This window comes from Cinclus cinclus, chromosome 1, assembly GCF_963662255.1.
Source record: "Cinclus cinclus chromosome 1, bCinCin1.1, whole genome shotgun sequence".
Taxonomy (NCBI): Eukaryota; Metazoa; Chordata; class Aves; order Passeriformes; family Cinclidae; genus Cinclus; species Cinclus cinclus.
Window position 1 is genome coordinate 30,861,032 of NC_085046.1, and position 26,626 is coordinate 30,887,657.

A 26,626-nucleotide genomic window follows, 5' to 3' on the forward strand; every position below is an offset into this window, starting at 1 on the left:
ATTGCTGATACAGCCCAGACTAGCACTGGCCTTCTGATCACATGGATATACTGGGAATTCATATTCCTCAAAGAACCAGTGGTGGGAGAGAAGAGAGGATAATGTTTTTGGGAAAACTAGATTCCAAGTTCAAAATTCCTTGGAATACCATCTTTTTATATCCCCAATGCTAAAAATGGCTTTCACACATTTAAATTGGTCTTTCTACCATTGTTGTCATAAACACTAGCCTAGAAGAAGCTGGAGAATTCACCTTGTATAGGCAAAAAAAGGTAATAAGGTCTAAAAAGGTAGATATAAATATATATAAATATTCACCCCAAAACTCAGTTTCACCTTCTACCTTCCACCATCAGCCTGTAACATTCATAGTTTTTAAATATTCCTTACCATGAAAACAAAGATCAACTTAAGCAAAGTTGATGGCAGCAGAGATCAGTAGAAGAGGAGATGGGGTACAGTATATTGGACATAGAATTTTATTCAGAAAATGAGAAGTAATATTGCCTTTGGGAGCTAACATGACACATAACCAAATTACAATAGAAAGGGAGCATCTCACCCACACACTTTCTTTCCTGGCATCATTTTGTTAGCTATTTTCTTAAATAGGTCCAACTCTTTTTTTGCATGTTTCTGCTCATCTCAGAGCAGATGCCAGTGATTTCTCCACAACTCAGTTTTACATCCACAGTCACCAGTCACATGAGAAAGAGCTCATCTGCCTTGGCATATGCCAGGTATTAGTTCTTTTATATTATACTGATGAATAAAGAAGAAATTCAGTGAAAGTCTCTCATACGGTGTGCAGGGGTGAGCATTTACACATTACACCCAAATCTCTGCACACTTCCTCAATCAGAAAGAGAGGGTGACCTTCTTTTCTTTGTTAAATAGTTCAATTGCAGTTTGAACTCCCACTTCACACACTGCAGAGCAGATCCACTGCTTTATCTGTTCTAATTTGTTTCAGTTTCTTTAGCTAGTTTTCCTTACATGCAACTCATATCTCATAAAGCTTTTTTTATTTTACTTTTTTTTTTTTTTTTTGGTGCAGAAAGAGCCTGTTCCCAGGTGCTAATATACAACTGATTAGAAATGAGCCATATATTCCCTTAAATTGCTAATTCTGCTTACTAATGAGAAAAGCAGAAGCAATATTGAGGAGTCTGGATGAAAGCCTCCTACTGCTATGTTCTCCTTAGAAGTCAGAGCAATGGTCTTGTTCCACCATCCTGACCCAGTCAGGAGCTCAGCCGAGCCTTTGGTCCAGGACCCTGGAGAGTGCCTCCCCCATCCCTGCAGGACTGCCCTCTGCTTCCAGGGCTGGGGGGGGGGAAAGATTTCAAGAAAGCACATCTTTTCAGAGAAGGGGGAAAGTGTATGGGTTCGGCTACCCATCCTGGTAAGCGGGAGACAAGGCTGGTGATTTATGTGAGAAATTTCAGTCAGGAAATGTTTTCTTTGTTCACTATGCATTCCACACTTCCTGCCTGTTCTTTGCCTTCAGTGGGAAAATAGTTTGTTTAAGGAGATTTTTTTATAGACAGTCCTTTTTTTTTTTTTCAAGTTGTATCCTGAAATAGGACTTTTAAATATTTTCATAGTTTAGAAATGTCTCTGAGTCCTTCCTTCCTGCCTTTGAGGACTGCATAGAGACACTTCACCTGCCATTTACCTTTGCCTGCATTGTTTACATCCCTCAACTGGCCACACGACTTTCTGGTGACAAGAATAACAACTGCACACATGGGCAGAGATTTTCAGAAAGTACAATGTGTTTTTACCTGGCAGCTACACAGGAGAACGCTCCTCTCCGAGGATTGTTTGCAACACTCTGCAGATCACAGGGTGAAAATTTTTAAGAAGTAGCAGTTGAGTTTCAGTGTAATTGTCTCTGAGGATGGACTCTAGAGCCTATTCTGGTTTGGAGTTTCTTTCCCCAGACGATTTTCTTGATAGGGATTTTATTAAAAACCTCACCATTGGAATGACTTGATAGAATCCTAAAAATAGATCACTGAGTGGATTTTGACATACATGTTTGAAATATGTGCTCAGTTTTAAATTGAAAAGCATAATTTTGATCACTTTTCATCTCACGGTTTCACTGTGATGATCAGCTGGGAGAACTGAAGTGTCTCCTGCTTTTTAATGACTTAAGATAATAAACTATGCATAGAAAAGAATGCACAATGGGATTCCTTTTAATGCTTAATCAGAAAACAAACCTGCACTATTCCTTACCGGAGGTGTTATTCCTCACAACACAAAGCATAGAAATTGCTTTAGGCATTCTCATAAAAGCAGTTTCAGTTATAAAGAGAAACACAAGGTAAGGAGGAAATGTTCAAGAACTGATGTTTTCTCTCATTTAACTGACTGGTTTCTTGATTACCTGTCTGGCTTTTTATTTCATATCTGTCAGAAAATTTGTATTCCAGCAGGTAAGATTCCTGAACAAAAAGAACTCTGAGCAGAATGTTTCTTTACTCATTAGGTACCAAATGGCTGACTACTTACCCTTGCACATAGATAACATACATTAATACAGTGCACATGAAAACACACATATTATATATATCAATAAGCATGTGGGTGGAGGATCAGATGATCACCTTACATCAGTTCCAGCATTCCTTTTTGGTGACTCTAATGTGAGAGTGCACACATCCATGCATAAAACTTCCTTGTTGATGAAGGATAGGACATGACAGGCATTTAGTTACAGGTTATTAGTGATTTGAAAGAGTAGGTGCAAAATGGGACTCTAAGAACAGCTGCAGAAGAGATTTTTTATTTTTGTAGAGAAAAAAGAGAATGCTTCAGAGTACTAGAAAACAACAGATTTGAAAAAAGGTCCAAAAGAATATATGAAATTCCAGATCCTTTTCTAAGACCCTGAGCAAAAACCTCTTTGTGGTTACTGGCATTAAAGACATGCTATACAGATTGAGTAAACCTAATGCTTCTATTCAAGACTGTCTCAAAGGAATGAAGCCAACTAAAAGATTAGATGGAATCTGAGTTTTAGACCAGAGATTCATTTGTAACAGGATTCCCTTTAATAGGAAATGCTATTTAATATTATTGATGTGGGCGTTACGGTCCCCAGAACCATGTCATCTCCTTGAAGAGCTCTGTAATTCCTTTGGTAAGATGACTGTACAGAAGTCCCCTTCCCTTTTGATAAATGACCCAGAGGGCATTCACTGAGTTCAAAGAAAAGGCTTTTTTTTCCCTTGTAAAGGCAATCTATATAGAAGAGAGAGCACAAAGAATTTCACTTTTCCCCCTCCTATAGACAGTTTATTTAATATGTAAATTAATGAGTAATGTTTCTTTTTCTAAACTGTTGTCGCATCTTTACTTAGGTGCATATTATCATACAGCATTCTGAGCAAGTGATGGCATAACCTTATATGTTATATAGGCTGATCCCAAATAAGATTATTTTTTCACCAGCTGTCCAGGAGAACAAAAGTAATTACATAATAAAAGATGCAGACAATACTGGTGCTGATTTGCAGGTAAAAATAACTGTACAAGTTAATACAACAGTGAATGGAACTCAGTACAGCCATTTTTTGTGATTCTGTGATTGTAGCCCCAAGAAAAACACAGAACTGAACACTTAAAATAAGAATAAATTTTTGATATTTTTGTTACTTTTCTTGATTCTTGAATATTGGTTAAATCTCTCATATGTCCTGCTTTCCACAGGGATAAAGCTGATTTTCTTCCTAATAGCTGGTACAATGCTGTGTTTTGGATTTAGCATGCGAGTAATATTGATAACACACGGATGTTTAGCTGTTTCTTAGCAGTGCTCATACTTTTTCAAGGACTTTTCTGTTTCCAGTGCTCTGCCTGACAGGAGGTGCAAAAGAAGCTGGGAGGGAACATAGCCAGGACAGCTGGACCAAATTGGCTGAAGGGATATTCCACACCATGCCCAGGATATAAACTGGGTGGGAGCTGGGCTGGAGGATCTAATGAATGCTTAGGGCTGGGTTGGGCAGCAGTCAGCAAAGGGTGAGAAATTGTATTGTGCATCACTCCTCTTCCTGGAGTTTTATTCCTGTCTCTCTTTTTGTTGTCTTCTTTTTTGATTTCAATAATTATTAATATTCTATTTTCTTTTATTTCAAATATTACACTGTTTTAAAAATTTTAATTTAAATTTGAAAGATAATTTTAAATAAAATCAAAAGTATATTGTGATAATTTCTTTTTTAAAGGGAAATAAAAACTTTATCAATTAGTCATAATCCCCCCATACCTAAGGTTTTTACAGCAAAACTAATATTGCATGACAGGAACTGCAGCATGTGTTAATTTATTTTTTCTTAATGTTGTCCTGTGGCACATTCATCATATATGCACACATAATTTGAATGGAATTAATTAAATTTAAAGATAAAAAAAAATTTCTACTTACAATTCAGGAACAGCTCTCCGTTTCAGGTTATTAATCTTATATTTCATGTTTCCATATTGAAATTTCCATAGATCTCATTCCAGATTTATCCCTGAGATTAAGTGCAAAAAGGCAGCATAACTAATTTTCAGTTACTTATCAATATATTTTATTTCTTATCCTCATCATAAATACTATATTCAACATATGTAACTCATGAAGGTACACAGCCAGTAAATTTAAAACTCATTCAGTAAATTAGTGAGAGTTTTTACTATTAGACTGTCAGATAGTGCAACAAGGACTAAAGCCACTTCAGGAAAAAAAGACAGTATTTCAAAATGTCATATTTGCCATTTTGCTAAATACTACAGGTTACATGAACATTATGTTGCAATTTACCATTCATCTGCTTTAAGAGGGAAAATTATCAGCTGAGAGATTTCAACTGCTACTGTGGTTGTGTCAGATTTAATGGTAGAGTGGTAGAGTTCACCACCATCTTGGGGTAAGGTTTGAAGAGAGCAAAACAAAAATCACTGCATTTTGCTATAAACTCTGTAACCTGGCTGGGTTTTGAATCAGATCCCATGTAATTTAAGGTAGGAAAATATCTCCATTACCTTTAAAAATTAGGTTCTAAACAAAGAACCAAGTACAAAGGCCACAGTAATCTCAGTTGCTAAAAGGAGTTTTGACACCCAGTTCCTGCTCTGTGCTTAAGCACGTCCTGAAATGGATCAGCATGTTCCTAGTGTAGATTTCCCTGGAGTAAAATAATCACCATCTAGAGGTGTTAAATTGGTGTGTACAAGTCTATAGTGGCAATTTCCCTAGAGCATACGAAATATCAAGTACTGAAGAACCAGATCAAGTACTGAAGACTGAAGCTGTACAGTTAACACAGTTATTTATCACCTGTCTATCCATAGGTGGAGACATAGATCTTCCAGGGATCCCTACGACTCAGGTGCTGTAACTTGGTTTCTGTAAAGCAGAGGTAACACTCTGTGTTACCTCAGTGAAGCTCATCTTCTCCCCTGCTGCTCCTTTCCCTGTAGCAATGCCAGATCAGGTAAAATGGGTAGCATTGACCAACTCCCTGCTTCTTCACAGAATTCTCTGCACAGGCTGATAAGAAAGCACTGATGCTCAGATATGTCTATCACTGCCCTGGTCCTGTTTCCAATCCAATCTGTAAATTTTCTAGAAAATAAAAAGGCAATAGATTTTTATCATATCCCTTTCATATCTTTTTCACATTTGAAAGCCTTTCTGTGGTTTCCCCAGCCCTGATTCATGCTCCTACCCCTTTTCTGTTGTCCCACACAGTCAGGGGTACACAGCTCATCCTGACATCAGCAAACTATTTTTTCAGCAAGATGATATTTACTTCACTATTGGAAGCAAATGCTTTAATAGCAGATTAAACAGTAAGAGTAGAGTTAAAAAAGAAGCATGCTGAAGACAGAAAAATTTAGATGACTAAAATGAAGCTAATGCATGTGGGCTGTTAATCAGTGAAATGACCTCTAAGACGATGCAGGACAGCTGTTGGAAAGAGCTGTCATTCTCTTCTGCTACAGCCTGAAGGAAGCCAGCTCACTCTTTTGCCTTCAGAGCTTGATAATGACTGATAGGTTGCAGAAAAAAACAAACAGTTTGGGATTCAATGAGGAAACCAATAGTTTCTCCAGTTTTACAGTCAGATGTAAACTCTTTGATCTAGGCTACGATAAGATAGTAACCCTTTGAAGAAGACATTAGAAATTTATAAAGTATCTCAGAGATCTGAAGTCAAATAACAGACAGCATTTATGCAGCAGCTTTAAAATAAATAATCCTTCACTTTCTTACAAGCTTCCTATAGAAATTAACCCCATTGCTACTAAATTTTTAAAGTACATTTGAGTATCTTGTATACCTCCTTGTACACCTATTTTTTCACATTAGTCAAATGAAATATATATGATAAATATTTATCATATAGTAAATACTAGCAAAAAAGGCCTAAGTAACTCGATAGTTTTAAATATCTTGTATCTTATTGTCATCATAAATAATGTATTCAACCTTTTAGCTTTACATATAGTTGTGCTGTGCTAAGGTTAGCACAGACATGAGGCTTATAAAAACCATAATCTTTAATTTTAGCCAAGTTTGCTCTATTAGAATGAAAATAATGATGACAACTGTTAAAAAGAAAACTTTTAAAGGACAAATCATTATTTCTCTAACTTGAATAAATAGAAATTATTTTTTGCATTTTGACGAGTAAAAAGTGACATAGAACCTAGTGAAATTTATGCAAAAGTGTCTGTGGTGGACTGTCAGGTATAATACAGCATGCAAACCAAGATCAATTTAATAATTCTAATAATTTTAGAATAAAATTCTTGCAAGGTTTATGCTGCTAACACAGGTGAAAAATACAGAACATGACAAGATTGCTTCTGCAGAAGCAAAAATTATTTGCAGTCATGTTACCCATCATCTTTTGTGTATACATCACCTGTTTGTGACATATAGTTTTAAGGTTGCACCCATGTTAAAATACACATTTATGAAGACCAAATGTTTTGTATTTTACCATGAGCTCTTTAGCTCCTTTTTCAGGTGAGACAATGTTGTTGCAAAGTTTGACTGGGAGGTGTTGTTTTGATCTGTGGCCTCATAGTGCTTGTGACCATGGAAATTTAATACTCTATGCTAACAAATGCTTAAAGAAGAATAATGTATTGTTTACCTGTCTTCCGTATATTTTCCTCATCTGCCTGGAATTTCCTGCAGAAGGCATTTATTTTATTTCTCTGAAATAGATAGGAATATTAGGGAACATCCTTCCCTCCTTGGAACCTTGGTTCTAGGTACTTAAAGTGGTAGGTTTAGGTTTTCTTTCACAGAAACACAGAATCACACAATGGGAAAGGCTGGAAGGGTCATCCTAGGGTACACTGTACAGAACTGCATCCAGACAGCTCTTTGATATCTCCAGTGAGGGAGACTCCACAACACCTCTGGACAACCTGTTCCAGTGCTCGGTCACTGCGCAGTAAAGCAGCTTCTCCTCATGTTCAGCTGGAATTTCCTGGGCAGCAGTTTCTGCCCATTGCCTCTTGTCCTGCTGCTGGGCACCACTGAGAACAGCCTGGCTGCATCCTCTTGGCACCCTCCCTTCAGTTTGTGAGGGCTCCTCTCAGTCATCTCTTCTCGAGGCTGAACAAGCCCAGCTCCCTCAGCCTTTCCTAATAAGAGAGATGTTCCAGTTCCTTAATGATCTCTGTGGCCTTCTGCTGGACCTGCTCCAGGAGCTCCATGTGTCTCTTGTGCTGAGGAGCCCATAACTGGGTACATTATTACACATGCAGCCTCACCAGGGCTGAGAAGAAGGGCAGGATCACCTCTCTCAACCTGCTGGAAATCCTCTTCCTGATGCCCCCCAGGATTCATTTGGCCTTCCAGGCCACAAGGCACACTGCTGTCCTTACAGTGGTAACAAATACAGAGCTGTGGCTAAGGAAAGGCTGGATAGACCACCTTGCTAAGGGAAACCTGGAGAGCCCAAGGGCAGACTGTGGTTACAAGGAGTCCTGTGATGCATTTGCATCAATGAGAGTCTTGCAGGGCCACATCACTACATGCCTCATTCTCTCCTGACCACTTCCTCGTCTTTCAGCTTCTGCCACTTCCATCTCCTCACTCAACACTACAATTACAACAAGTGACTGTGACTTCTGATGCTGCTTTGCATTTGGCCTGACTGGTACAGACAGGTTATTAAAGGAAGCTACAAGAAAGCTGCACACACCTCCTGACTCTGAACAGGTCTTTACTTATGCAGCAAATCAGAGCCTACCCCAACATCCAGGCTGTGATCAGAACTAGTTTAAGCCTAGGCTACTTTGGAGAGTATGTCCTAATTTGAATAAAGTAGAGAAATGCTAACAAAATTAAGAACTATTCTAAGTAAAAAGTCTTCATATTTGCATTATGCAAAGAATACAGTATGAAAGTAAGCACAGCTCAAGCTTGTGGGTTTTTTTAACATGGTTAGCTCAATCTCTCTGTGATTAGATGTTGCTTTTATAGCCACTGAAGAAGTAACTGAAAGTGCTTTTGATATTCTCTGGAAGCATCTGCCACATAAAACTAAAACATAATGTTTCCAGAAAACATTGGTAAGTTGGTATCTGTCTTTAGAGAATAATCTTTTGTGTTGTTTGTAATCTGATAGGCTTGTAACTTTCCTTTTTTCATAATAATTGTTCTTTTTTCCACCTGAGTAAGCTAACAGAAGAATCTGGGGTTTGAGCTTGTTATTCCCTCTTCATTTACTCTTCCTTTCAACCAGGCACACAGAAAAACAGCTCTTGTTCAATGCCAAAGTACTGGATCCTATCTTTTCAGTGCTGAAAAGAAAAACCATTGACTTTTCTTTTAAAAATCCACACTTGTCATTCCTCCTGTTCAAGCCTAATCACAGACATTTAAGGTGTCTGACAGCCACAAGTGACATTGCTTACAATCTCTTGAAACATGCACTTCTTAGCTTTAATATCCTTTCAAATAACTGCTACTTGTTACTTTCATTTAAAAGAGAAACCTGCTCATTTTTCAACAGTATTTCATTAATGCAAAGTAATCTTTCTGGATCTGAATGAGATACCTGTTTATAAACTTAGCCCCTTCTTGTGCCTTCTGTACAGTTGGTAGGGAAGCTAGCTGGAAGGGGCCAAGGGGCTGAGCAGAGCAGGTCACCTTTCCACAGCCCACTGTGCAAGGGTCCAGACAGACAGATGAGACTCAGATGATCAGCTGTTCTAAACTGGTGCTTTGTTTCACTTATTTTCTGCTTCAGTTGGAATGCACCTACAAAAATCAACCAGTCCAACTGCCTGACCAGTTCAGGGCTGACCAAAACTTAGAGTATAACATTAATGACATTGTTCAAATTCTTCATAAACAGTGACAGGAATGGGTGATCCACCATAATCTGCCACCTCCCTGGGAGGGAATAGAATAGAATAGAATAGAATAGAATAGAATAGAATAGAATAGAATAGAATAGAATAGAATAGAATAGAATAGAAATGGAAAAATAGAAATAGAAATAGAAATAGAAATAGAAATAGAAATAGAAATAGAAATAGAAATAGAAATAGAAATAGAAATAGAAATAGAAATAGAAATAGATAGAAATAGAAAATGTTTGTGTTGGAAGGGACCTAAAAGATTATCTAATTCCAGCCACCCTGCCAAAGGCAGGGACACCTTTCACCTGAGCAGATTGCTCAGAGCTCCATCCAACTTGGCCTTAAACACTTCCAAAGATGGGGCCTCCTTAACTACTCTGGGCAACGTGTTCCTGTGTCTCATCACTCTTATAGGAAATAATTTTTTTCTCATGTCTAATCTAAACCCACTCTTTTTCAGTATGAATCCATTGCCCCTTGTCCTGTTGCTACATGGTTTTGCAAATAGTCCCCCTTCATCTCTCTTGTCTGCTCCCTTCAGGTATTAGGAGGCTGTAATTAGGTCACTGTGATACCTCTTTCCAGGCTGAATGAAGCAGAACTTTGGCTCTGCCTTATCTTGCTTTCATGCCTTCACTGATGTATACCTGACATTTATCACTGCCTGAAGTTATGAACACCTTATTCTGAGCAGTGATGAGAGGCTAGTTTGGGAGATGAAGGAGCTGCAGTTTCTAGCACATGGGTTGGAAGGAACAAGCCATGTCATTCTATGTGGAATGGAAGATAAAGACACTGAAAAATATCTATGCTTTCTTTTAATTTCCCAGTTGCTCTGAACACCAGCTATGTAATGAGCTCAGTATTTTCCAAGGGACTACGGATACAACCTGGTAGGTGCTCACTGTGCTTTGAACCCTAACCTTAACAGGTAGTGAAACTGCTAGGAGAAGACTTGCTTAGTCTTCAAAACTTTGTTATGTTGCTGTGAAGAGCTGATGCAGTTAGTGTGTACATTAACAGAATCTCAGAGAACTAAAAATCACTTCTGTTAGGAAATGTGGGACAGCCTCATTAAAAATAATTTTTTAAAAAAAGGGCATTGCTTGCTGTAAAAAATTCTTCATTAGAGTATCTCCAGCTAAATCATTTCCAAATAAAGCTGATCAAACAATTTCTGAAAGTTCTTGGCTAATTCAGTACCATATTAAATGTCATATCAACACAATGCCTTGATGATTGTTTAATCACAGTTGTTATTCCACTAGGAGTCACTCAGAGGCTACAGTCCCTCTAGGGGTTTCCCTATCTGCCTTCACAATAACTGACCTAGCAAAAAAACCCTTTCTTTTTTCACTAAATGAACTTGAAGTTACATTAAGCAGGGTGAGCTGATGAAACCACCCCTTACCACAGAAAAGGGAGGAATGGTGTCACCTAGCACCTGCTCCCACCACGTAGGTAGCACCAGGCACCTCTTTGTGATCTGTTCAGCTCAGCAGCACAGCACACAAGCACAGGAAAAGAGAACATTCTCTATGACCAGTGAGCTTCTTGAGCAGCAAGCTCAGTTGGCTTGGAGCAAAACCTTCCCTTCTCGAGGGACAGCAAAATGTTAGAAAAGGGGATTATGGAAATACATCCCAGCAAATTTTACCTTGTGTTTCTTTCTCAAATGTGTCAGTGTTTACTTGTGTGGGTCTTATCGGGAATACTGCTCAGGGAAAGGAAGAAAGATGAAATGCAGTGGAAACAGATCATTATTTGCAAAATCACTTGAACAGTACTAACATGGACAACATAAGAATAAAAAACTCACTGCACAATTACAACATGTTTTTCCTTTTTAAAAATATATTGCTGCTTTCTCACAATTTTCATGTATTTAATAATTTTGTTGTTTCAAGATTACCCAATATCTGTCTTTAATTCTAGCATTTAAAACTAGTTTCCATTCATTAAATCAAATATTCTGAACATCCTGAAGAGAATAATTTATTATTATAACACATATAGCACATTTACCTAGACTACAGAAGAAAATACTGTGATCAGAAAATACATTACTCATGGAACTGGCAAAATAACAACACTTTAATACTCATTTTTTTCAATATACTGTGCATTGTATAAAATCAGCTTTATTAATAAAATGTCAGAATAAAAATTAAAACAAAATTAAAAGTCGAATACTACATTATGAAAATATAGAAAATTTATTGAGTGAAACCATATTCTGGAAAGCAAGACTAGTCAGACTGCATCATGCACAGACCTAAAGTCCAGTTCTGTTATCAATGATACTTAAAACTCCCAGAACAAGGCAGGTCATAATAAAGTATATTCTGTCTACACCACCTGTTCAGAATTCACTGTTTTTTCTTCCTTTAGGCTGGTCTCCTGTATCAAGCAGAGGAAATTAGAGGTCCTACCAGGAATTTCTTTCATGTTGAAGCAAATTCCTTTGGAAATTTTTTGTTCCTCATTTTATGCCCTTCAATTTAATATTTGCTTTCTTAGCCATAAAAATTGCATGCAGGTCCACTATAAATATCTCAGCCAAACTGACTTCATATAAAATAGGGGTACAAAATTTAGACCTTGATTATACTCATAAATGATCTTAAACACTGAGAAGTATTTTACCGTCAGTACACAAAAGCAAGCCCATAACACAAATATAGCATCTTGTTTCTTTACATTAAAGACATAACCTTAAAGTGGATTATTTTATGGTTTTTTCCATGCTATACATTCTGAATAGGTACATATGCTGTCAGCACACTTTCTTTCTAGGTAACAACATCTTGTTCTAGAACAATGCTAAATTAATCTATGGAGTACCTCCTTTATTTTTCCAGTGGAATGACTATTTTCTACTGTCTTTAATCTACTATCAATCTCTTAGGGCTTCAGTATAACCCAGTATTCTTTAATTTAAGCTTCTTTTTCATGTCATGGATAATGTGTTTTTTTTCCCCAAAACATTACAGCTTTTATTTGCCTTGCCCAAAAAAAAGTCATCATGTGCATCAGCAGCTATTTTATATCCTTTCTGCCCTCCTGTGACCTACATCCCAAACTTCCCTTAGAAGAAAAACTTTCTTCCCACTCAACAAAGTACTCTAAACCTAGCTTTAAAGAACTCTTTATTGCAATCTTAGTGAGACAGCAAAGTCCAGTAGTAAGGAGGATCCTCTTGTATTTGGCAGATGTAAGTTCAGTCCTTGTTCCACAAAATCTTTTCTTAGATCTCTAGGCAAGTAATGTAGTTGGATCCATGACCTTAAATAACCTTTTTGAGTACATACAGACTTCAACACCTCTGCACTTTGATATCCCAGCTGTAGTGAGAGAAATAGAACTCCCTGTTTTTACCCGAGTGTTGTAAACATAAGAATGCAAAAATTATAGTGCTCTTACACATCCTGGAATAAACATTTAGTGATAAGGTCCTCTATGAGACTTGCAGGGATCTCATGCATGACAGACTCAAGCAACTTTTCAGAATGTGTGTATACTGGAATGTACTCATTTTTTACAAACAACAGGAAGATCTTTATTCAATTCTGGTGCAAAATGGGAACTGCACCAAAAAAAGTGCTACACAAAAATACACACTTGCATTATTAATTAAGAAATAGAAGTAATAATTAAATTAAATAGAAAAGTGAATACTACTACAATCAGTGCACTTTGTACTATTAAATTATTAAATACCATAAATAGCTCAAGCTTTCCTTAGTGTTCCAATTAAGTTTCAACTGCATATTACTCTGTTATCAGTGATCTACCTGCAGCAAAGGCAGTCTTGAAGAGCATTACCTTCCAGTTTTTGTCTTCATTAGTAATTGTAGGAACACTGTTTACCAGAGTTTATAGAACCTTATTGATTAGTATTTCCACTGTCATTGGTTGCAAGACAGACTGTTCATCTTTGAGGAATGGCTCTACAGCTGTAGGCAGCTGACTCAACACTTCTCTACAGCCGATGCACACACTGCTCCCTGCCCTTCCCACTCTTCCTTTCTGCCCCAGCACTGACCACTCACTCCCGATGCTTCCACCATGCTCGCTCCACAGCTAATGAGGTCTATTTGGGAATGACTTTTAGTCAGCAGTGGGTCATGTCAATTCACAACAAAGCCTGTTATAATTGGAACAAGGAAGGATGGGTGCTTGAGGAGACAAGAACATGTGGGTCAGGAAGAAAGGGAGCAAGGGCATGGGGAGCAGGGTTTTCTTGCCCGCTGAGATCATTCACAGTCAATGCTGACTCTTGCCTTTAATGTGTTCCTTCACTGATAGTAAATATAGGCTAAAAAGGTCAGTAAGCAGGGCAGGTTCGTTCATACTAAAGTGATACTTTCAGTGTTTCTTTTCTGGAGTGCATTTGGTATCTGCTGAAGGGTCACATCCCAGGCACATTCTTCAGACTTTTGGGTCTTCTTCTGATGAAATTAGATCAGACACTTGGGATAATACTAACAGGTTCTTCCCAAACTATGGCACAGTCACACAGCCATTGGCATAAGTATCCTCTCCTCAGAAGCCAAATAGCACAACTGGCAAAATTGTCATTAACTTGTGACTGGGAGATACTGGGATGGTCAAGAACCATTAGGGATTTTGGTTTTTTGGTTTGTTGGGTTTTTTTGGGGTTTTTTGGGGTTTTTTTTTTGGGTTTTTTGGGTTTTTTTTGAAAACAAGTAAAAATGCCGCAGTAAAGAATAATTAAAAAAATAAGGCTGACATACTTTAGGCCTGAATTTTTTTAAGAATATGAAATATCCAGCCAAGGAGCTTCTCCAAATTATAGAATACTGTGAGATTTCTAAACCCAGTGAAATGGTAGTGCCTGATCACTCAGTTCAGCTTTTGGCTTAAGAGAAATGACTAGGAGCAAGGCCAAAGAAGATGACATGTCTCACATGCCATAGTAGCTCTCCAGAGAGTGTTACTGTATTGCACCAGTTAAAGCAGCATTAGCCTCTCTTTGTAAATATCTACAGTGGCAAAATGATAGACAGGGGATCAACTTTCACAAGTACTTTGAGAAGGGTAACTGTTTCATCTTTCCTGCTTACTTTTAGGCTCATCCACAAATTCTATGAAACTTTAATTATATGCTTTAAAATCACTATGAGGCCACCAAATGTCTGGATGCTGCTTGTACATCATGTCTCATGCTGAGTCCTCATGAGACATTCCTCATTCTGGGCTTAAGCTAACTCTGCCCCATGTGTCCTAAGGTCAGACTAGTTTCTCCTGTTAGCATTTCCTACTTAGGTTTTCCTTCCTGGTACATCAGTCCACTTGTCCCTGTACACAGGTTGAAGCTGAAAACCAGCGTGGATAATTGGAGTCTGGGCTTAAAGCCTGAGCTGAAGTTACAGCTGTAAGGTGCTCATGCAGCTCATGCTGCCAGCAAAGGCAGCTCAGGAGTCCAAACAGCGTGCCTCTCTTTCAAGCTATGACACAAGCACAGTCTCACAGCACGGCTGAGCTTCTTACAAAGGAGAGAAAGAAGAAGAGGCCTCATGAAAGCAAAGAGAAAAGGTGTAGAGGTGTTCTGCTAACTCCACAGTGAAGAAATGGCATCACACCTCTTGTACCTGATCTCCACTGCTGCTGAAAGGTGCAATTCTAGTCTGTGCTTGGCCACATCTTCTCACCTTCCTTTTGTGTAGGGGCTGTGCTGCTTTATCACCACAGGCAGCTGAAACAGTTTAGCTGAGAAAATATCTTGTGTGACTGTTTTTTTCCAGGTGGGTTAAGTGAGATCCCCTGAGTTGCTGCATGGCTACCCTGGTAAAACCACAAGGAAATCAATGGTGATGCACACCTGGGCAAGAAGAATCATTCTTTTTTGGAAGAGTATCTTCTCAAATTGGCTAAAGGCAGTTGTGAAGCATATGCTGCATATGAACCCAGCACAAGGAACAACACTGCCATGAATCAGCACACAGAATTAAATGCCAAACCGAGAATACTTCAATTAGTGTAGCACTGCATTTGCTAATTACTTGTGCTGCAATGTCCAGTGAGAACAGTATAGACTACCATGATTTGAAAGATCATGGCTTTTCTGAGATGGGCATTGTCAAGAGCAAGCAAACCAAGAGAAGGCACAGATGTTGAATGTTTCTGAAGTCTTTCTGTAACTAAAAATGGGAGGTTACAAACTCTGTCAAAACAGAGAAAATTAAAATCCACAATATGGATTAGAAAATAAAGAATCCACAATATATCCTCTGATATAGAATAGCAGAAGAGATCAAACTGGCATAAGCTGCAGCAAGCCAGTTTTCTGCCTCTTGAGCTGCTACCTGCTTTGCTATGCCAGCTGTCTCAGCTTTACACAGAGACTGCAGGAACTTTGCATGAAGTATTTACTGATCACATGAAACAAGTGTCAGGTTTGACTTTGGTTATCCCAGTTATCCCCCTTCTCACTCTCTGTTTGAATCAGGAAAAACAGCTAGTATCAGCATAGGGATGTGGACCAGGGAATTCTATTTAGAATAAAATTTGTTGCCAAACTGACAAAATCGTTTAGCTGATCATAGCCAAATATTTCACCTGCACTACTGTGTGGTTACAGCAGCCACTGTCTGGCTGTTCTCTGCCCCGTCCTCTCCCTAGTAGTTGAATGCATACATTCCCAAAGAGGGATACTTAATGGCAGCCAAAGAGTTTGGCACTCCATTCATGCTCTGTAGCCATCTCAAATAAGCACCAGAGCAGAGCTCACTCAAGAGCTGTGAGGTGCCCTTGTGAAGCTTCAGGACAGATGTCACTTCAGTGAGAATATCTTCCATATTTTAATATGTAAAATATACACGTTAAACCAGAAGTCTTCTCTCTCTCTCTCTTAACTATGTTTTAATTATTTTTTTTCAGGTAGATTAAGAGAGAAATAATTTCCATATTTTATTTTATGTTGACTTTTCATTATTTGTTTGGCAAGTTTAATGTTTCATTGTAGGGGAAAAGACCAAACAAAACCCAAAAGATATCTTTCACTATCTGGTAACTGAAGTTAGCAGCACTCATACATTTGTCATTGCCAGTATGTATCAGGAAACCACATGAGATAAATTAGATTTCCTGTTCAGCTTAGAGAGCAGAAGGCATCTAGCCAGTGCAGAGTGGTTATCCACTGTCACAAGAGACATAACTCTGACATTAAGACTCTTCAGTACTTCATCTGAAGACTAACATGAATGGGTTGCATGATGTCAGATTGATTCTGTCCACTTCTGTGAGCTGCTTATTTCAACGTACAATAAACTCGCTGCATAGGAAAGCTGTCTTTCATGCCAGGCAACTGTGCTTGTGCTCTAAAATATACATTTAAATATACAGCTATAAATTAAGGTGTTCTTCTAAGGCATATAGAGAGCTGTTCATGGCCAAATTCTTCTGCTAAGAAGAAAAGCTTGAACCCTCAATTTCTTAGCAACAGCTTCTTTGAGCACCACGTAGCCCAAAGAGTATGCAAAAGCAACTTCCTTTTTTTTTTTTTTCTCACATAATAACTGAAAATGGATGAAAAGAGAAGAATTTTGTTGTGATTTAGAATGTGACTTTTAACTCTTTGTAAGTGAGTCTTGGCAATCTACATGAAGCTTTTTACAAAAAGGAAATCACTTATATTTCCACCATAATTTAACTCAAAAACAAGATAAAAAGGAAAGCAATAAAGAAAACCATAAAAATATGACCAATGTAAAATGGCATATTTTCGTCATGGTTTTTCTGATATTTTTTCCTTATAAGAGAAGAAGGAACAGATTCCAGTAACCACCTTCCACAACCCATACCATTAAATGCCTGTATTTACAAGGCCAACAGCAAATGGGTGCTTTCCTCCAGAGAGGTTTAAATTTCACTAAAATAAATCAGTTACAATTGAAAGGTTACAACGATTTGGTGGAAGAGAGGTGGTTTATGGTTGTTTTTTTTTTCCCTTATTTTCTGGAGTGCCATCTGTGGCAGAAGAGCTATTCAGTTGTGTGATACAGCTCACCTGCACATCCACAAAGATGCTCAGAGAGACAGTGGAAGGATGAGGAACCAAAATTATACCATTGGGCTACCCTCAGACCCATCACAGAAGCCATCAGACCACTGAGGATCAGTCTCCACAAGTCCACGGGAGTACAGGGAATGCAGAGTGGCAGGCAGGAACCTAGAATCACAGAATCATTTACGTTGGAAAAGACCTGTAAAATCATTGAGTCCAATTGTTAATCCAGCACTGACAAATCCACCACTAAACTGTCCCTAAGTGTCACATCTATACATCTTTTAAATACCCCTGTAGATGGTGATCCACCACTCCTTGTGCAGCCTGTTTAAAGGTTTGGCAACCCTTTCAGAAAAAAAAAAAAAAAAATTATCCTCATATTCAATCTAAACATTCCCTGGTGCAACTTGAGGCCTTTTCATGATGCTCCATCCCAGGTTAGCTGGGAAAAGAGGCTGAACCCCACCTGGCTATAGCCTCCTGTCAGACAGTTGTAGAGAGCAGTAAGGTTCCTCCTGCTCCAGGAGGATTTTCTCCACGATAAACCCCAGCTCCCTCATAAGAAATGCACTCTGGACCCTTCTCCAGTTCTGTTGTCCTTCTCTGGACTCTCTCCAGCACCTCAATGTCTTTCTTGTAGTGAGGGGCCCAAAACAGAACACAGAGTTCAAGGTGTGGCCTCAGCAGGGCTGAGTACAAGGAAACAATCACTGCCCTGGTCCTGCTGACCACAGCACAACCTGAACCAAGGACTACCAAGAAATAAACACTTTATCCAGGCCCCTCCCTGGAGTCTCCCAACAGGGACCCAGTGCCCAGATGGAAAAGTCATGACAAGTTGCTGCAAGCAAGCAGCTCTCTAGATCCCCTTTCAGACCAAGCAAAGGTTCTGCATAGAGTTGGGATACATCATTCAATGGAGCAGAAAAGCATTTTCAAGGTGTACAGGACTTACTACCTACTGTTTAGGGGAGGATTCAGAGGCATGAAAACAGAGATGTTTAGGTGATTTGGGGAAGAGCAAGAGTGGGAAAGTTGAGGGTAAGGGGATAAAAATGGCCAGCTATGTGTAAATACAGTGGATTTCAATATTTCTTTATCTCACTACCTCTCTTTCTTTTTGTTCACATTTTAATTCTTTTTGCCACTGACTTACTCCAGAGAAGCAATTTGGCAACCAGTAATTTATTATAATGTAGTTTGGATAGAGAAAATTAATAAGTATCTAATTAGCTTCTTCTAATAAGTTTCAGCAATATTTAGAAGGAAAGGTCTCTTAAAGCTACAGAGAATACTAATATACTTATTATGCAACTTTCCTTCTGAAAAGTTATTTTACTTTATTTTCTGTCTTGCAAATTTTGTCTTTATTAAAATGTTTACTTAATTTTCCCCTTTTGAAGCAAGTGTCAAATATTAATATTGAGAACAGAGACACAATTTTCATGTTCACACAGTATCTAAATATTTACCTCAGATATTTTCTGTGAAGTGGCCCTAGAATTAAAACATTTACAACACTGCATTGCCATCACTGTTTTCAAGAATTCTTGAACAATGGGTAGTCTGAATAGAGGAGAATAAAATATAATCTTCAGAAAAGAATAATTAGCAGTCAAGATTATTTCAACATCAAGAACAATACTTGAATGAATTATTAAATTAACATTTTTAAAGCACCTGGGGGTCAGTGAAAAAGAAACAGACAGGAAAGATTTGTTGCAAAAAAAGCCTGATAATCTGCTGTGTTTTCTTTAACAGATTATCTGACTCATAGCAAAAAAGGCAGTAGAATAGATGTGTATTGACTTATGGGAATCATTGGGCACTATCGTACTTGACATTCTCATTAACAGGTACAGAAACATTTTGTTCTGGGCTAATTTGCTGCACACAATAGATGCATAATTGCTTGCAGAAAATACTCCTAGAGTTATTTATATTTTGCTTTCAGATAAAAAGGATATATAACATAGAATTCTGGTCTGGCCAAAATTTGATCCAGTGCAAAATATTTACTTATGACTTGGTTGATGGAATGGAAAGCACACTCGAAAAATGCTAAAGGGGTACAAGGGAGCTGAGGATTAGAATTCAAAATTACTTTGATAAATGGGACAAGTGGTCTGTAATCAATAAGATGAAACTCATTAAATACAAGGACCAAGTACTACACTGAGGCTAGCAAAAATCAAATGCATAAATACAAAATTGAGAATACTAACAGCACTGTAGAAAGAGACCTGGCTGTTACAATAAACCACATATTGAATAGAATCAATGATACCATGCCAATGAATAAACAGAAAAAAATCATCCTGGGATATTCTAATAGATAAGTAATACATAAGGCAGGATTAGTAATTCTTTTTCTTAACTCACCTTTCAGAAGCCTCTGTTTGGGGTATTTTAAAACAATAGTACATAAAGAAGAGTAGTTTTAAAAGTGGCTTAAAATAAGGAAAATTATTGAAAAAGGGAGAGGTAATATCTGCTATAAAAAATAAAGGCTGGTGGCAGGTGTGGAGGTGATATCTCAACCTTCCAATACCTAGAAAATCCTGTAAAGCATGGATCCCACTTCATGATTGTGCTTCACAACACTGAAGGCATGACAGAACCTTGCTGGCTACAATTGCAGCTGGAAAGGTTCAGCATAAAACAGGAAAACCTTCTGACTCTAAGGACAGCTACAGACAGAAATAGGTTACCAAAAGATGTGGTATAATCTCCACCATTCAACTTTCTAAGAAGAGGTTAGAAAAATACTCATCAGAGTTTCTCCATTCCTTTGAGAAAGAGGCAAACAGTGGATCCTTCTGGATTCTCATTCTTGTTGCTTTTGTTACAGTCTCAAAGAATTAGAAAGTTGTAACTTAAATTAGCTATATTTTTTTTTATAGTACTAAATATTTTCATGACAGCTTCTGACAGTGACTTGTCTTTCAGAAATTCATGCCCTGGTGCTCTGCTCATTTTAAACAGCAACATCTGCAGAGGTTAGATCTCTTGCTGACTTAGATCCATTCTCTCAAGACAGTTTAATGCATCTCTTGATGCCTGCAGGTCTTTGATTCCAAATATTTATCTTCTTTTGGATTTATTTCTGACTACTTGAATTTTACACTTCCTTGCTGAACCTCTCTGACACATTCATCAGTTACAGAGCTCAGATGACACTGTTCTTGATGCTTCCACCAGCATCATGGGGGCTGCTTTTAACTCTTCATAGTCTTATTTATTACTCAAATAAACTATCTAATCCAGCATGATTGTTCTTTGAATCATTATACTATAATGTAGTTAAATATTTACCAAGTTGATTTTAAGGATTTTATTTTCTAAAATACTTTGCCTTAGATTTCATGTTTTTATGCCTGTGGACACCCATTCTACAGTTAAGATCACTACACTAATCTTCACTATCTTGCAGCTACTGTGACAGAGAGAGTCAGCTGTAATTACTTCTTAAATCAGATCTCATTTGTTACTTAGGACTAAATCTCTTGCACACCAGCAAAGCCACCTGCTTAAAGCAGTCCTTTGTGGTAACAAGAATTTGCTACTCTTAGCTATATCCTTCAGTGGTATTTGAGCCATTAATCCTGGGTACTTGAAATTATCTGTTACTGCAAGTATACTTCTATCTGGACACTTGTTAGCGCACTTCTTTCACAAGTGTTATTCTTCTACAATAAAATGCATTGAGACTTGGAGCTAGGTAAAAATTGAGTCTATGGCTCATGTTATCAGCTCCCTCTCCTCAAAAATTTCATGAAAGTAAAATTGTATCCTATAGAAGAGTCAAGACTAGAAAATATATTTGAGACTACAGACTATGCTTGTTCCATCTTATTTATTTTCTATTGGAGTTCAAGAAGGAAAAAATCTACCTCCCATTCCCCCCTCCATCTGCTCTACCTTTAGACTTGAATTTCCAGCTACATTCATTGACTTTCTCAAACAAAAACCAACATTGTAATTGACATGTCCCTCATGCAGATTTCATCTACATTTATTAATACAAGACCTGTGCAGAACTGGGTCACTGGTACAACATACAAAATTTGAATTACAAATTGCAAGTAATTCAGGCATAAGGTATCCTGTTTATGCCTATATGTATTACAGACATGTAAACTAGCATCCTGGTTGAACTTCATCCCACTTTCCCATCCTCTGGTACTCTGTAAACTGTCAGCACAGTTTCACTGCAGGAAATAGGTTGAGAGAGAACATTAGTCCACAAGCCGGAGTCAATGATCCTGATGGATCCCTTCTAACTCAGCATATTCTGTGATCCTGTCTTTGAACCGTTTAAGCTGAACAACTTTAAAGAACTCATATAAAATGCCCTGGACTTATCACCACACCTGCCATCACAATGACTCCATTTTTGGAAGATGAACTGAGCAAAAATCAAGTATGTGGGCAGGGCAGCAGTGCTTTCAGTGGCAGCACAGATGCAGGTAGACTTCCCAAGCCAGAAGCATTTCCTGCACACAAGGGACCACAAGAAAAGTGAGACTGCAGTTGGTTATGTCAGACACGACTTTCTGTGTAATCATATATTGTCAATGATGATAAAGACAGGATGCTTTTGAGCATAACATCTGGCTCTGTAAGAAGAGTTCTGCAAATGCAGGTGGGGCAGCTCAGCAGCAAAAAGAGATTTCTAGAATGGGAAGTACAATATTAATAAGTTCAACCCTCTTTTTGATTTTTGGTGAGAAGACTAGTGTGTAAGCATGTTGTTAAGCAAGTGGAGGAAATAACTAGTCATGCCCAAAGCATGACCCAAAAGCACATATCAACCCAAAGCACAGCTCCCCTGTCTCAGTGCCCTGGCAGCATTTTGGGACTGGAAAATCAACAGCAAGCAAGGAAATTAAATTATTTAGGATATTAAATTATATATTATAATAAATATAATTATTTAGGAAATTAAAACAACCATTTTGTTAGGAAGTGGTAGTAGACTTGGATATATCCTCAGCTGCATCAGGGTCACAGATGGGGAAAAAATTCTCTCTGCTATCCTGGCTGCTGCTGAGGTAATTTTTTTTCCGAGCAGCTGGTACAGTACTGTGGGGTTTGCATTTAGTATGAGAATAATGTTGGTAGCGCACCGCTGTTTTAGGTGCTGCTGAGAAATAATTACTTTAAATCAAGAGCTTTCCAGTTCCCCAAGCTTTGCTAGTGAACAGGTACACAAAAAGCCAGAAAGGAGCACAACCAGGACAGCTTACCCAAACTATACAAAGGGATATTCCATACCACAGAATACTATGCCCAGTACATAAACTGGGTGGAGTTGATAGGAGGAGAAAATTGCTGCTCAGGGTTGGACTGAATATTGATCAACAGGTGGAAAGCAAATGTATTATGCATAATTTGTCTTTCTTGGGTTTTATTTTTATTGCTCTCTCTCTTTGTTGCTGGCCTTTATTATTATTGTTATTATTAATAGTTATTATTATATTTTATGTTTGATGTTTAGAGTTTTATATGTTCTTATGTAAACCCATAATTCTCTCCTCCCCATCCCACCAGGGCCAGAGGACAGTGGGTGAATAGCTGTGTGTTACAGAGTTGCTGGCTGGGGTCAAACCATCACATCCACAAGTTCCCATCTCCTTGCTCTAGATCAAAAGGAAGGAGTCACTGTATTGCAAGCTTTTTGTAACTAACCATGGAAGACTGCTCTAGGGTTAGGTGATACACGGAAGAGCCTGGAACCTGGGTGCCCCACAGCTCTCTCCTGGCCACGCTGACACAAGATTATGATCCCTCAAGCTCCCAGAACACTGAGATCAACAGATTGACCCACCAGCACCACTGGGGACTGTGCCATGCCTGCACTCTGACAGTCAAGCTCATGAGCTCATCCACTGGCAATCTTCACTGAGGCCTTTTCAGTTATTGATTTAATTACTTTCAAGTGGTTGCTGGCTGTGTGTACTTGTCCACCTCAAAGAAAAATAATTTATTTTCTATCAGACTTTCTTTTACTCATAGCTTTCCTGGGGTTTTTTTGTTTGTTTTGTTTTTTTTTTTTTTTTGTTGGTTGGGGTTTTTTTGTTTTGTTTGTTTGTTTTACATATTTAAGAGTATCTATCTCCTAATCAGAAGGAACTACATCTAAAGTTTTTTCCTTCCCTACTAAATCTAGCACTGATGATGATAGGGAATGCCACATACTTAACCAAGAGGGGCTCTCTGGCGTGTGAGAAAGGAGAAGGCAAGATGTCTGCAGAGAATTACACCTGACAGAAGATTGGGACAGGAGGAGAGAAGCCAAAAATAGTTCATAGCAATGACCAGTAGAATCAAGTACCCCCCTGAGTTCAAATGTACTTCAGGCAAGACTTGATTTTAGTTTTCAAACTTGTGATAGATTGGGCATAGAAAAGTGTACAGAAGAGAATTGTCACTCCCTTAAGGTGGATCGTCTCTATGCTCATTTTTGACCGAGTAGGGGAAGCTCACGAGTGAATGCCCTGAAGTCAATTTCCACACTGTGTCCTTGGATATGGTGAAGTGCTGGATTGCAGCTGTCACCTGTTACTGTGACAAGAAATAAAGTCTGATGTCTTGAGTAATGTGAAGTAGATTTCACTTTCCCTTCCTAAGCTAAAAGCTCACTTTCACAATGTCTGATACAATTGTCATCCAATAGACAGAGCTGATACAGCAGCAAGGTGTGGAGTGCCCCAGCCCTGTCGAGAGTCACATAAATCCTGTTCAGAATAAGTGTTTTATTCAGTGCCTGGGACATCCCTGCTTTCTCATAGTAACTACAACACAGTAATGACATGAGAAAATCCTAGGAGAATATGAGGTGAGTGAGAAGCAGGTACAATGGAATAGGGTACAAGGAAGGGAAGCTTTGTGTTTCAGGCCTGGAGAAGTTAGGGCCATGGCAATCAGAAATGAAGCATTCATTTTTACCACTGGTCTTCCTGAAGGCAGGATTCTTAATCCAGTCCTGTGCTGTCTGAAGTTCCCCAGGCAGATGCATTTGCAAAGAGAGGATACTACAGAAAAAAAAAAAACCAAACAAACCAAAAACAAAACATTGCTTGAGTTCCTATGGTGCTGTCAATAGATGTTTTCCACAGAATCCAAGTAGGTCAAATACCTCTTGCTTAGTTCACTTGGGATCATGTGGAACAATGCCGAAGGGGCTTGCTTGCCAAGTACACGATTCCCACTGTGGCTCTGGTCCAGGCTCTTTCTGATCAGTAATGCTATGCCCTCACCAAATTCTTCAAAGCTGCTGTTGGAGTTGAGACAGTTTACAACAAAAGCACCAGAAGCATAAGAGTAAATATGCACCCAAACCTGCATATGTTTCTTTGGAAACATTTGCGTTTCATGGCAAAGCAATACCCAGAGCACAAAGGGAGCATGAAAGTACTGGCAAAAGAGCATTTGAGCTGGCAAATAAGCTTCATTCAGAAATATGGTTATCTGATACTTAATCTTATGCAATCCTGGCAGACAAAGATTACTCCTTTATATGTTTACATAAATATTCTCACCACCACCCCCAGCTTCAGTCAAACAGTGTGGTTCTTATACACAAGGTTCAGCACCTTGTGTCTAAGGGCTGAAGCATTTTTAATTTAATACAAGCTACCCTACCACTGGACTTATAGTTTAGTGAAGCCACCATGTCATTACTGTCTCCTCTGTTTGCAGCTGCTGGCCTCTCATCTCTCTGTCCAAACGCAACCTATGTAAGTGCTGGCAGAGAGTAGAGAAGGGAACCAATGAAACTGGAGCATGCAGACAGCTGTCTTTCCCTCCCCCTTCACGCCCCCTCTTTTCTTTTTCCCCTTTGTAAAGATATTTGGATGTTGTTCTGTTCAGCATTACAAGCCCCACTGTGCTCTAGAGAGTCATGCCTAAATGGGCTCAAAAATATCAGTCAGTGTGTTAGGTGAAAAATCAATGAACTCTAAAGACAGCTTAAAGAGCAAACCAGAAGTGATAAAGAAGAAAATTTGGGAGCTTAAAAAGGGAGAGAAGAAGGGGGGGGGGGAGGGCGGGGAACTAATGTAACATACAAGTGGGGATTTAGGGTGAGAGAATATTTTTGAGGTGGAGAAATGGGTGGCTATTAGAACAAGGAAAGAAAGTAGCAAAAAATAATGGGAAAAGCAAAACCCATGGAATTAAATTCACGCAGAAAGAAGCTGGAGAAAAAGAAAATGAAAATATTAGGGAAACAGAAACAAAACATATAAGAACTGACGAACAAGAGACAGAAAATGCACAAATGGATAGAGAGAAAGGATAATTAAAGTATCAAAAGCAAGGAGCTAAGCTCATTGTAGTTAAAATATATACACACTGTGAGAGACACAAAGCAACAGAGGCTCAGCATTAAGTGGATTTTCTTAGTTTGGGCTGTTGTGTAAACCAGCCACCCTCATGTGATACTATGCCTGAGCTACATCTTGCCAGGAACCTCATATTTCAGTGGGTCTCTGCTCACCCACGCATTCCCATGCTGTGCTCTTTTCCTGGGCGACAATACACTTCTAAAGTTCTGAGCCTGAAAGAAAGCAGTGATGAACGCTTTTTGTCTATTTTCTTCCTGTTTTTGATATTTTAGTTTCATAGATCTTCATTAGCCGTTGGGACTCCTGTGCCAATAGACATACATCCTCAGACCTGATTTTTCTTTCATATAACTAAACAGGTGACTTCTACTGACTTCAATCAAAGCCCACAGAGAACAATCAGTGTCAGGGTGCAAAGGGAAGGTACTGGTTCATGCGAGAAGAATGCTGAAAGGTGCAGACTCAGAAAGCTTAAGCTGGCAGAGAGAAGTTGAGCAGGAGTGGCATTTGGAATTTGGGAAAGAGTAGGTGGTATAGGAATAACTATGGATGGTAAAAATAAAAAAATTAAAATCATGGTGCCCCTACTGAAACCACCTACACCACCACCATCTTTTATCTGTCACTTCAATCTAGAATAAATTTTTCAAGCACTCTACTTACAGCCTCAGATGGAAATCCAGTAAAAGTGTAAAAGTTTCCATAGGACTTAAAACCCCTGTCTCTCACTAATAACAAAAAGGAGAGTGACCTTAATAGCATATTTGCCTGTTCTTCATACATCCCCTCCTTCAGGAGGTGCCCCATACTCTGCTTCCCAGAACTGAGTACACAGGAAAGCTGTGATGCT